The sequence below is a fragment of the Lepisosteus platostomus genome, chromosome 13, assembly GCF_059453375.1.
Source record: "Lepisosteus platostomus isolate fLepPlt1 chromosome 13, fLepPlt1.hap1, whole genome shotgun sequence".
In the NCBI taxonomy this organism is placed as follows: domain Eukaryota; kingdom Metazoa; phylum Chordata; class Actinopteri; order Semionotiformes; family Lepisosteidae; genus Lepisosteus; species Lepisosteus platostomus.
In genome coordinates this window covers 24,320,681-24,333,394 of record NC_142623.1, presented here as the reverse complement: position 1 = coordinate 24,333,394, position 12,714 = coordinate 24,320,681, and positions in this window count along the sequence as shown.

The window sequence follows — 12,714 nt, the reverse complement described above, 5'->3', positions numbered from 1 at the left end:
CTGGCTGAAAAACAAGTTTTGAAAAGTCTGCTGTTCCTGCCTCATAAGTTACATGGGGGTGACCAAACTTGCAGAAACATGTTTATTTCTGCTACAAAACACATTTTGACACTTTCTGCACACTGGGGTTAAGAGCTGAGGCAGTGGGCTCTTCTGAGCCTAGCAGGTACATTGGGATTCAATAGTCTGAAAAAACGCGTTCATTTCGGACTGAAAAACACGTTTTGAAAAGTCTGCTGTTCCTGCCCCATAAGTTACATGGGGGTGACCAAACTTGCAGAAACATGTTTATTTCTGCTGAAAAACAAATGTTGACACTTTCTGCACACTGGGGCTAAGAGCTGAGGCAGTGGGCTCTTCTGAGCCCAGCAGGTACATTGGGATTCAACAGCCTGAAAAAACGCGTTTATTTCGTGCTGAAAAACACGTTTTGAAAAGTCTGCTGTTCCTGCCCCATAAGTTACATGGGGGTGACCAAACTTGCAGAAACATGTTTATTTCTGCTGAAAAACACGTTTTGACACTTTCTGCACACGGGGTTTAAGAGCTGAGGCAGTGGGCTCTTCTGAGCCTAGCAGGTACATTGGGATTCAACAGCCTGAAAAAACGCGTTCATTTCGTGCTGAAAAACACGTTTTGAAAAGTCTGCTGTTCCTGCCCCATAAGTTACATGGGGGTGACCAAACTTGCAGAAACGTTTATTTCTGCTGAAAAACATATTTTCACACTTTCTGCACACGGGGTTAAAAGCTGAGGCACTGGGCTCTTCTGAGCCTAGCAGGTTCATTGGGATTCGTCAGCCTGAAAAAACGCATTCATTTCAGGCTGAAAAACACGTTTTGAAAAGTCTGCTGTTCCTGCCCCATAAGTTACATGGGGGTGACCAAACTTGCAGAAACGTTTATTTCTGCAGAAAAACACATTTTCACACTTTCTGCACACTGGGGTTAAGAGCTGAGGCAGTGGGCTCTTCTGAGCCTAGCAGGTACACTGGGATTCAACAGCCTGAAAAAACGCGTTTATTTCGTGCTGAAAAACACGTTTTGAAAAGTCTGCTGTTCCTGCCCCATAAGTTACATGGGGGTGACCAAACTTGCAGAAACATGTTTATTTCTGCTGAAAAACACATTTTGACACTTTCTGCACACTGGGATTAAGAGCTGAGGCAATGGGCTCTTCTGAGCCTAGCAGGTACATTGGGATTCAAAAGCCTGAAAAAACGCGTTTATTTCGTGCTGAGAAACACGTTTTGAAAAGTCTGCTGTTCCTGCCCCATAAGTTACATGGGGGTGACCAAACTTGCTGAAACATGTTTATTTCTGCTGAAAAACACGTTTTGACACTTTCTGCACACTGGGGTTAAGAGCTGAGGCAGTGGGCTCTTCTGAGCATAGCAGGTACATTGGGATTCAACAGCCTGAAAAAACGCGTTTATTTCGTGCTGAAAAACACGTTTTGAAAAGTCTGCTGTTCCTGCCCCATAAGTTACATGGGGGTGACCAAACTTGCAGAAACATGTTTATTTCTGCTGAAAAACATGTTTTGACACTTTCTGCACACTGGGGTTAAGAGTTGAGGCAGTGGGCTCTTCTGAGCTTAGCAGGTACATTGGGATTCAACAGCCTGAAAAAACGCGTTTATTTCGTGCTGAAAAACACGTTTTGAAAAGTCTGCTTTTCCTGCCCCATAAGTTACATGGGGGTGACCAAACTTGCAGAAACATGTTTATTTCTGCTGAAAAACACGTTTTGACACTTTCTGCACACTGGGGTTAAGAGTTGAGGCAGTGGGCTATTCTGAGCCTAGCAGGTACATTGGTATTCAACAGCCTGAAAAAACGCGTTTATTTCTGGCTGAAAAACAAGTTTTGAAAAGTCTGCTGTTCCTGCCCCACAAGTTACATGGGGGTGACCAAACTTGCAGAAACATGTTTATTTCTGCTGAAAAACACATTTTGACACTTTCTGCACACTGGGGTTAAGAGCTGAGGCAGTGGGCTCTTCTGAGCCTAGCAGGTACATTGGGATTCAACAGCCTGAAAAAACGTGTTCATTTCGTGCTGAAAAACACGTTTTGAAAAGTCTGCTGTTCCTGCCCCATAAGTTACATGGGGGTGACCAAACTTGCAGAAACGTTTATTTCTGCTGAAAAACATATTTTCACACTTTCTGCACACGGGGTTAAAAGCTGAGGCACTGGGCTCTTCTGAGCCTAGCAGGTTCATTGGGATTCGTTAGCCTGAAAAAACGCATTCATTTCAGGCTGAAAAACACGTTTTGAAAAGTCTGCTGTTCCTGCCCCATAAGTTACATGGGGGTGACCAAACTTGCAGAAACATGTTTATTTCTGCTGAAAAACACGTTTTGACACTTTCTGCACACTGGGGTTAAGAGTTGAGGCAGTGGGCTCTTCTGAGCTTAGCAGGTACATTGGGATTCAACAGTCTGAAAAAACGCGTTCATTTCGGACTGAAAAACACGTTTTGAAAAGTCTGCTGTTCCTGCCCCACAAGTTACATGGGGGTGACCAAACTTGCAGAAACATGTTTATTTCTGCTGAAAAACACGTTTTGACACTTTCTGCACACTGGGGTTAAGAGCTGAGGCAGTGGGCTCTTCTGAGCCTAGCAGGTACATTGGGATTCAACAGCCTGAAAAAACGCGTTCATTTCGTGCTGAAAAACACGTTTTGAAAAGTCTGCTGTTCCTGCCCCATAAGTTACATGGGGGTGACCAAACTTGCAGAAACGTTTATTTCTGCTGAAAAACATATTTTCACACTTTCTGCACACGGGGTTAAAAGCTGAGGCACTGGGCTCTTCTGAGCCTAGCAGGTTCATTGGGATTCGTTAGCCTGAAAAAACGCATTCATTTCAGGCTGAAAAACACGTTTTGAAAAGTCTGCTGTTCCTGCCCCATAAGTTACATGGGGGTGACCAAACTTGCAGAAACATGTTTATTTCTGCTGAAAAACACGTTTTGACACTTTCTGCACACTGGGGTTAAGAGTTGAGGCAGTGGGCTCTTCTGAGCTTAGCAGGTACATTGGGATTCAACAGTCTGAAAAAACGCGTTCATTTCGGACTGAAAAACACGTTTTGAAAAGTCTGCTGTTCCTGCCCCACAAGTTACATGGGGGTGACCAAACTTGCAGAAACATGTTTATTTCTGCTGAAAAACACGTTTTGACACTTTCTGCACACTGGGGTTAAGAGCTGAGGCAGTGGGCTCTTCTGAGCCTAGCAGGTACATTGGGATTCAACAGCCTGAAAAAACGCGTTCATTTCGTGCTGAAAAACACGTTTTGAAAAGTCTGCTGTTCCTGCCCCATAAGTTACATGGGGGTGACCAAACTTGCAGAAACGTTTATTTCTGCTGAAAAACATATTTTCACACTTTCTGCACACGGGGTTAAAAGCTGAGGCACTGGGCTCTTCTGAGCCTAGCAGGTTCATTGGGATTCGTTAGCCTGAAAAAACGCATTCATTTCAGGCTGAAAAACACGTTTTGAAAAGTCTGCTGTTCCTGCCCCATAAGTTACATGGGGGTGACCAAACTTGCAGAAACATGTTTATTTCTGCTGAAAAACACGTTTTGACACTTTCTGCACACTGGGGTTAAGAGTTGAGGCAGTGGGCTCTTCTGAGCTTAGCAGGTACATTGGGATTCAACAGTCTGAAAAAACGCGTTCATTTCGGACTGAAAAACACGTTTTGAAAAGTCTGCTGTTCCTGCCCCACAAGTTACATGGGGGTGACCAAACTTGCAGAAACATGTTTATTTCTGCTGAAAAACACGTTTTGACACTTTCTGCACACTGGGGTTAAGAGCTGAGGCAGTGGGCTCTTCTGAGCCTAGCAGGTACATTGGGATTCAACAGCCTGAAAAAACGCGTTCATTTCGTGCTGAAAAACACGTTTTGAAAAGTCTGCTGTTCCTGCCCCATAAGTTACATGGGGGTGACCAAACTTGCAGAAACGTTTATTTCTGCTGAAAAACATATTTTCACACTTTCTGCACACGGGGTTAAAAGCTGAGGCACTGGGCTCTTCTGAGCCTAGCAGGTTCATTGGGATTCGTTAGCCTGAAAAAACGCATTCATTTCAGGCTGAAAAACACGTTTTGAAAAGTCTGCTGTTCCTGCCCCATAAGTTACATGGGGGTGACCAAACTTGCAGAAACATGTTTATTTCTGCTGAAAAACACGTTTTGACACTTTCTGCACACTGGGGTTAAGAGTTGAGGCAGTGGGCTCTTCTGAGCTTAGCAGGTACATTGGGATTCAACAGTCTGAAAAAACGCGTTCATTTCGGACTGAAAAACACGTTTTGAAAAGTCTGCTGTTCCTGCCCCACAAGTTACATGGGGGTGACCAAACTTGCAGAAACATGTTTATTTCTGCTGAAAAACACGTTTTGACACTTTCTGCACACTGGGGTTAAGAGCTGAGGCAGTGGGCTCTTCTGAGCCTAGCAGGTACATTGGGATTCAACAGCCTGAAAAAACGCGTTCATTTCGTGCTGAAAAACACGTTTTGAAAAGTCTGCTGTTCCTGCCCCATAAGTTACATGGGGGTGACCAAACTTGCAGAAACGTTTATTTCTGCTGAAAAACATATTTTCACACTTTCTGCACACGGGGTTAAAAGCTGAGGCAGTGGGCTCTTCTGAGCCTAGCAGGTTCATTGGGATTCGTCAGCCTGAAAAAACGCATTCATTTCAGGCTGAAAAACACGTTTTGAAAAGTCTGCTGTTCCTGTCCCATAAGTTACATGGGGGTGACCAAACTTGCAGAAACATGTTTATTTCTGCTGAAAAACACGTTTTGACACTTTCTGCACACTGGGGTTAAGAGTTGAGGCAGTGGGCTATTCTGAGCCTAGCAGGTACATTGGTATTCAACAGCCTGAAAAAACGCGTTTATTTCTGGCTGAAAAACAAGTTTTGAAAAGTCTGCTGTTCCTGCCCCACAAGTTACATGGGGGTGACCAAACTTGCAGAAACATGTTTATTTCTGCTGAAAAACACATTTTGACACTTTCTGCACACTGGGGTTAAGAGCTGAGGCAGTGGGCTCTTCTGAGCCTAGCAGGTACATTGGGATTCAACAGCCTGAAAAAACGCGTTTATTTCGTGCTGAAAAACACGTTTTGAAAAGTCTGCTGTTCCTGCCCCATAAGTTACATGGGGGTGACCAAACTTGCAGAAACGTTTATTTCTGCTGAAAAACATATTTTCACACTTTCTGCACACGGGGTTAAAAGCTGAGGCAGTGGGCTCTTCTGAGCCTAGCAGGTTCATTGGGATTCGTCAGCCTGAAAAAACGCATTCATTTCAGGCTGAAAAACACGTTTTGAAAAGTCTGCTGTTCCTGTCCCATAAGTTACATGGGGGTGACCAAACTTGCAGAAACATGTTTATTTCTGCTGAAAAACACGTTTTGACACTTTCTGCACACTGAGGTTAAGAGTTGAGGCAGTGGGCTATTCTGAGCCTAGCAGGTACATTGGTATTCAACAGCCTGAAAAAACGCGTTTATTTCTGGCTGAAAAACAAGTTTTGAAAAGTCTGCTGTTCCTGCCTCATAAGTTACATGGGGGTGACCAAACTTGCAGAAACATGTTTATTTCTGCTACAAAACACATTTTGACACTTTCTGCACACTGGGGTTAAGAGCTGAGGCAGTGGGCTCTTCTGAGCCTAGCAGGTACATTGGGATTCAATAGTCTGAAAAAACGCGTTCATTTCGGACTGAAAAACACGTTTTGAAAAGTCTGCTGTTCCTGCCCCATAAGTTACATGGGGGTGACCAAACTTGCAGAAACATGTTTATTTCTGCTGAAAAACAAATGTTGACACTTTCTGCACACTGGGGCTAAGAGCTGAGGCAGTGGGCTCTTCTGAGCCCAGCAGGTACATTGGGATTCAACAGCCTGAAAAAACGCGTTTATTTCGTGCTGAAAAACACGTTTTGAAAAGTCTGCTGTTCCTGCCCCATAAGTTACATGGGGGTGACCAAACTTGCAGAAACATGTTTATTTCTGCTGAAAAACACGTTTTGACACTTTCTGCACACGGGGTTTAAGAGCTGAGGCAGTGGGCTCTTCTGAGCCTAGCAGGTACATTGGGATTCAACAGCCTGAAAAAACGCGTTCATTTCGTGCTGAAAAACACGTTTTGAAAAGTCTGCTGTTCCTGCCCCATAAGTTACATGGGGGTGACCAAACTTGCAGAAACGTTTATTTCTGCTGAAAAACATATTTTCACACTTTCTGCACACGGGGTTAAAAGCTGAGGCACTGGGCTCTTCTGAGCCTAGCAGGTTCATTGGGATTCGTCAGCCTGAAAAAACGCATTCATTTCAGGCTGAAAAACACGTTTTGAAAAGTCTGCTGTTCCTGCCCCATAAGTTACATGGGGGTGACCAAACTTGCAGAAACGTTTATTTCTGCAGAAAAACACATTTTCACACTTTCTGCACACTGGGGTTAAGAGCTGAGGCAGTGGGCTCTTCTGAGCCTAGCAGGTACACTGGGATTCAACAGCCTGAAAAAACGCGTTTATTTCGTGCTGAAAAACACGTTTTGAAAAGTCTGCTGTTCCTGCCCCATAAGTTACATGGGGGTGACCAAACTTGCAGAAACATGTTTATTTCTGCTGAAAAACACATTTTGACACTTTCTGCACACTGGGATTAAGAGCTGAGGCAATGGGCTCTTCTGAGCCTAGCAGGTACATTGGGATTCAAAAGCCTGAAAAAACGCGTTTATTTCGTGCTGAGAAACACGTTTTGAAAAGTCTGCTGTTCCTGCCCCATAAGTTACATGGGGGTGACCAAACTTGCTGAAACATGTTTATTTCTGCTGAAAAACACGTTTTGACACTTTCTGCACACTGGGGTTAAGAGCTGAGGCAGTGGGCTCTTCTGAGCATAGCAGGTACATTGGGATTCAACAGCCTGAAAAAACGCGTTTATTTCGTGCTGAAAAACACGTTTTGAAAAGTCTGCTGTTCCTGCCCCATAAGTTACATGGGGGTGACCAAACTTGCAGAAACATGTTTATTTCTGCTGAAAAACATGTTTTGACACTTTCTGCACACTGGGGTTAAGAGTTGAGGCAGTGGGCTCTTCTGAGCTTAGCAGGTACATTGGGATTCAACAGCCTGAAAAAACGCGTTTATTTCGTGCTGAAAAACACGTTTTGAAAAGTCTGCTTTTCCTGCCCCATAAGTTACATGGGGGTGACCAAACTTGCAGAAACATGTTTATTTCTGCTGAAAAACAAATTTTGACACTTTCTGCACACTGGGGTTAAGAGCTGAGGCAGTGGGCTCTTCTGAGCCTAGCAGGTACATTGGGATTCAACAGCCTGAAAAAACGCGTTTATTTCGTGCTGAAAAACACGTTTTGAAAAGTCTACTGTTCCTGCCCCATAAGTTACATGGGGGTGACCAAACTTGCAGAAACATGTTTATTTCTGCTGAAAAACACGTTTTGACACTTTCTGCACACTGGGTTTAAGAGCTGAGGCAGTGGGCTCTTCTGAGCCTAGCAGGTACATTGGGATTCAACAGCCTGAAAAAACGCGTTCATTTCTTGCTGAAAAACACGTTTTGAAAAGTCTGCTGTTCCTGCCCCATAAGTTACATGGGGGTGACCAATCTTGCAGAAACGTTTATTTCTGCTGAAAAACATATTTTCACACTTTCTGCACACGGGGTTAAAAGCTGAGGCACTGGGCTCTTCTGAGCCTAGCAGGTTCATTGGGATTCGTTAGCCTGAAAAAACGCATTCATTTCAGGCTGAAAAACACGTTTTGAAAAGTCTGCTGTTCCTGCCCCATAAGTTACATGGGGGTGACCAAACTTGCAGAAACATGTTTATTTCTGCTACAAAACACATTTTGACACTTTCTGCACACTGGGGTTAAGAGCTGAGGCAGTGGGCTCTTCTGAGCCTAGCAGGTACATTGGGATTCAATAGTCTGAAAAAACACGTTCATTTCGGACTGAAAAACACGTTTTGAAAAGTCTGCTGTTCCTGCCCCTCAAGTTACATGGGGGTGACCAAACTTGCAGAAACATGTTTATTTCTGCTGAAAAACACATTTTGACACTTTCTGCACACTGGGGTTAAGAGCTGAGGCAGTGGGCTCTTCTGAGCCTAGCAGGTACATTGGGATTCAACAGCCTGAAAAAACGTGTTTATTTCGTGCTGAAAAACACGTTTTGAAAAGTCTGCTTTTCCTGCGCCATGTTACATGGGGGTGACCAAACTTGCAGAAACATGTTTATTTCTGCTGAAAAACACGTTTTGAGACTTTCTGCACACTGGGGTTAAGAGCTGAGGCAGTGGGCTCTTCTGAGCCTAGCAGGTACATTGGGATTCAACAGCCTGAAAAAACGTGTTTATTTCGTGCTGAAAAACACGTTTTGAAAAGTCTGCTTTTCCTGCGCCATGTTACATGGGGGTGACCAAACTTGCAGAAACATGTTTATTTCTGCTGAAAAACACGTTTTGACACTTTCTGCACACTGGGGTTAAGAGTTGAGGCAGTGGGCTCTTCTGAGCTTAGCAGGTACATTGGGATTCAACAGTCTGAAAAAACGCGTTCATTTCGGACTGAAAAACACGTTTTGAAAAGTCTGCTGTTCCTGCCCCACAAGTTACATGGGGGTGACCAAACTTGCAGAAACATGTTTATTTCTGCTGAAAAACACATTTTGACACTTTCTGCACACTGGGGTTAAGAGCTGAGGCAGTGGGCTCTTCTGAGCCTAGCAGGTACATTGGGATTCAACAGCCTGAAAAAACGCGTTTATTTCGTGCTGAAAAACACGTTTTGAAAAGTCTAATGTTCCTGCCCCATAAGTTACATGGGGGTGACCAAACTTGCAGAAACATGTTTATTTCTGCTGAAAAACACGTTTTGACACTTTCTGCACACTGGGGTTAAGAGCTGAGGCAGTGGGCTCTTCTGAGCCTAGCAGGTACATTGGGATTCAACAGCCTGAAAAAACGCGTTCATTTCGTGCTGAAAAACACGTTTTGAAAAGTCTGCTGTTCCTGCCCCATAAGTTACATGGGGGTGACCAAACTTGCAGAAACGTTTATTTCTGCTGAAAAACATATTTTCACACTTTCTGCACACGGGGTTAAAAGCTGAGGCACTGGGCTCTTCTGAGCCTAGCAGGTTCATTGGGATTCGTCAGCCTGAAAAAACGCGTTCATTTCAGGCTGAAAAACACGTTTTGAAAAGTCTGCTGTTCCTGTCCCATAAGTTACATGGGGGTGACCAAACTTGCAGAAACATGTTTATTTCTGCTGAAAAACACGTTTTGACACTTTCTGCACACTGGGGTTAAGAGCTGAGGCAGTGGGCTATTCTGAGCCTAGCAGGTACATTGGTATTCAACAGCCTGAAAAAACGCGTTTATTTCTGGCTGAAAAACAGGTTTTGAAAAGTCTGCTGTTCCTGCCCCACAAGTTACATGGGGGTGACCAAACTTGCAGAAACATGTTTATTTCTGCTGAAAAACACATTTTGACACTTTCTGCACACTGGGGTTAAGAGCTGAGGCAGTGGGCTCTTCTGAGCCTAGCAGGTACATTGGGATTCAACAGCCTGAAAAAACGCGTTTATTTCTGGCTGAAAAACAAGTTTTGAAAAGTCTGCTGTTCCTGCCTCATAAGTTACATGGGGGTGACCAAACTTGCAGAAACATGTTTATTTCTGCTACAAAACACATTTTGACACTTTCTGCACACTGGGGTTAAGAGCTGAGGCAGTGGGCTCTTCTGAGCCTAGCAGGTACATTGGGATTCAATAGTCTGAAAAAACGCGTTCATTTCGGACTGAAAAACACGTTTTGAAAAGTCTGCTGTTCCTGCCCCATAAGTTACATGGGGGTGACCAAACTTGCAGAAACATGTTTATTTCTGCTGAAAAACAAATGTTGACACTTTCTGCACACTGGGGCTAAGAGCTGAGGCAGTGGGCTCTTCTGAGCCTAGCAGGTACATTGGGATTCAACAGCCTGAAAAAACGCGTTTATTTCGTGCTGAAAAACACGTTTTGAAAAGTCTGCTGTTCCTGCCCCATAAGTTACATGGGGGTGACCAAACTTGCAGAAACATGTTTATTTCTGCTGAAAAACACATTTTGACACTTTCTGCACACTGGGGTTAAGAGCTGAGGCAGTGGGCTCTTCTGAGCATAGCAGGTACATTGGGATTCAACAGCCTGAAAAAACGCGTTTATTTCGTGCTGAAAAACACGTTTTGAAAAGTCTGCTGTTCCTGCCCCATAAGTTACATGGGGGTGACCAAACTTGCAGAAACATGTTTATTTCTGCTGAAAAACATGTTTTGACACTTTCTGCACACTGGGGTTAAGAGTTGAGGCAGTGGGCTCTTCTGAGCTTAGCAGGTACATTGGGATTCAACAGCCTGAAAAAACGCGTTTATTTCGTGCTGAAAAACACGTTTTGAAAAGTCTGCTTTTCCTGCCCCATAAGTTACATGGGGGTGACCAAACTTGCAGAAACATGTTTATTTCTGCTGAAAAACAAATTTTGACACTTTCTGCACACTGGGGTTAAGAGCTGAGGCAGTGGGCTCTTCTGAGCCTAGCAGGTACATTGGGATTCAACAGCCTGAAAAAACGCGTTTATTTCGTGCTGAAAAACACGTTTTGAAAAGTCTACTGTTCCTGCCCCATAAGTTACATGGGGGTGACCAAACTTGCAGAAACATGTTTATTTCTGCTGAAAAACACGTTTTGACACTTTCTGCACACTGGGTTTAAGAGCTGAGGCAGTGGGCTCTTCTGAGCCTAGCAGGTACATTGGGATTCAACAGCCTGAAAAAACGCGTTCATTTCGTGCTGAAAAACACGTTTTGAAAAGTCTGCTGTTCCTGCCCCATAAGTTACATGGGGGTGACCAAACTTGCAGAAACGTTTATTTCTGCTGAAAAACATATTTTCACACTTTCTGCACACGGGGTTAAAAGCTGAGGCACTGGGCTCTTCTGAGCCTAGCAGGTTCATTGGGATTCGTTAGCCTGAAAAAACGCATTCATTTCAGGCTGAAAAACACGTTTTGAAAAGTCTGCTGTTCCTGCCCCATAAGTTACATGGGGGTGACCAAACTTGCAGAAACATGTTTATTTCTGCTGAAAAACACGTTTTGACACTTTCTGCACACTGGGGTTAAGAGTTGAGGCAGTGGGTTATTCTGAGCCTAGCAGGTACATTGGTATTCAACAGTCTGAAAAAACACGTTCATTTCGGACTGAAAAACACGTTTTGAAAAGTCTGCTGTTCCTGCCCCTCAAGTTACATGGGGGTGACCAAACTTGCAGAAACATGTTTATTTCTGCTGAAAAACACATTTTGACACTTTCTGCACACTGGGGTTAAGAGCTGAGGCAGTGGGCTCTTCTGAGCCTAGCAGGTACATTGGGATTCAACAGGCTGAAAAAACGCGTTTATTTCGTGCTGAAAAACACGTTTTGAAAAGTCTAATGTTCCTGCCCCATAAGTTACATGGGGGTGACCAAACTTGCAGAAACATGTTTATTTCTGCTGAAAAACACGTTTTGAGACTTTCTGCACACTGGGGTTAAGAGCTGAGGCAGTGGGCTCTTCTGAGCCTAGCAGGTACATTGGGATTCAACAGCCTGAAAAAACGTGTTTATTTCGTGCTGAAAAACACGTTTTGAAAAGTCTGCTTTTCCTGCGCCATGTTACATGGGGGTGACCAAACTTGCAGAAACATGTTTATTTCTGCTGAAAAACACGTTTTGACACTTTCTGCACACTGGGGTTAAGAGTTGAGGCAGTGGGCTCTTCTGAGCTTAGCAGGTACATTGGGATTCAACAGTCTGAAAAAACGCGTTCATTTCGGACTGAAAAACACGTTTTGAAAAGTCTGCTGTTCCTGCCCCACAAGTTACATGGGGGTGACCAAACTTGCAGAAACATGTTTATTTCTGCTGAAAAACACATTTTGACACTTTCTGCACACTGGGGTTAAGAGCTGAGGCAGTGGGCTCTTCTGAGCCTAGCAGGTACATTGGGATTCAACAGCCTGAAAAAACGCGTTTATTTCGTGCTGAAAAACACGTTTTGAAAAGTCTAATGTTCCTGCCCCATAAGTTACATGGGGGTGACCAAACTTGCAGAAACATGTTTATTTCTGCTGAAAAACACGTTTTGACACTTTCTGCACACTGGGGTTAAGAGCTGAGGCAGTGGGCTCTTCTGAGCCTAGCAGGTACATTGGGATTCAACAGCCTGAAAAAACGCGTTCATTTCGTGCTGAAAAACACGTTTTGAAAAGTCTGCTGTTCCTGCCCCATAAGTTACATGGGGGTGACCAAACTTGCAGAAACGTTTATTTCTGCTGAAAAACATATTTTCACACTTTCTGCACACGGGGTTAAAAGCTGAGGCACTGGGCTCTTCTGAGCCTAGCAGGTTCATTGGGATTCGTCAGCCTGAAAAAACGCATTCATTTCAGGTTGAAAAACACGTTTTGAAAAGTCTGCTGTTCCTGTCCCATAAGTTACATGGGGGTGACCAAACTTGCAGAAACATGTTTATTTCTGCTGAAAAACACGTTTTGACACTTTCTGCACACAGGGGTTAAGAGCTGAGGCAGTGGGCTATTCTGAGCCTAGCAGGTACATTGGTATTCAACAGCCTGAAAAA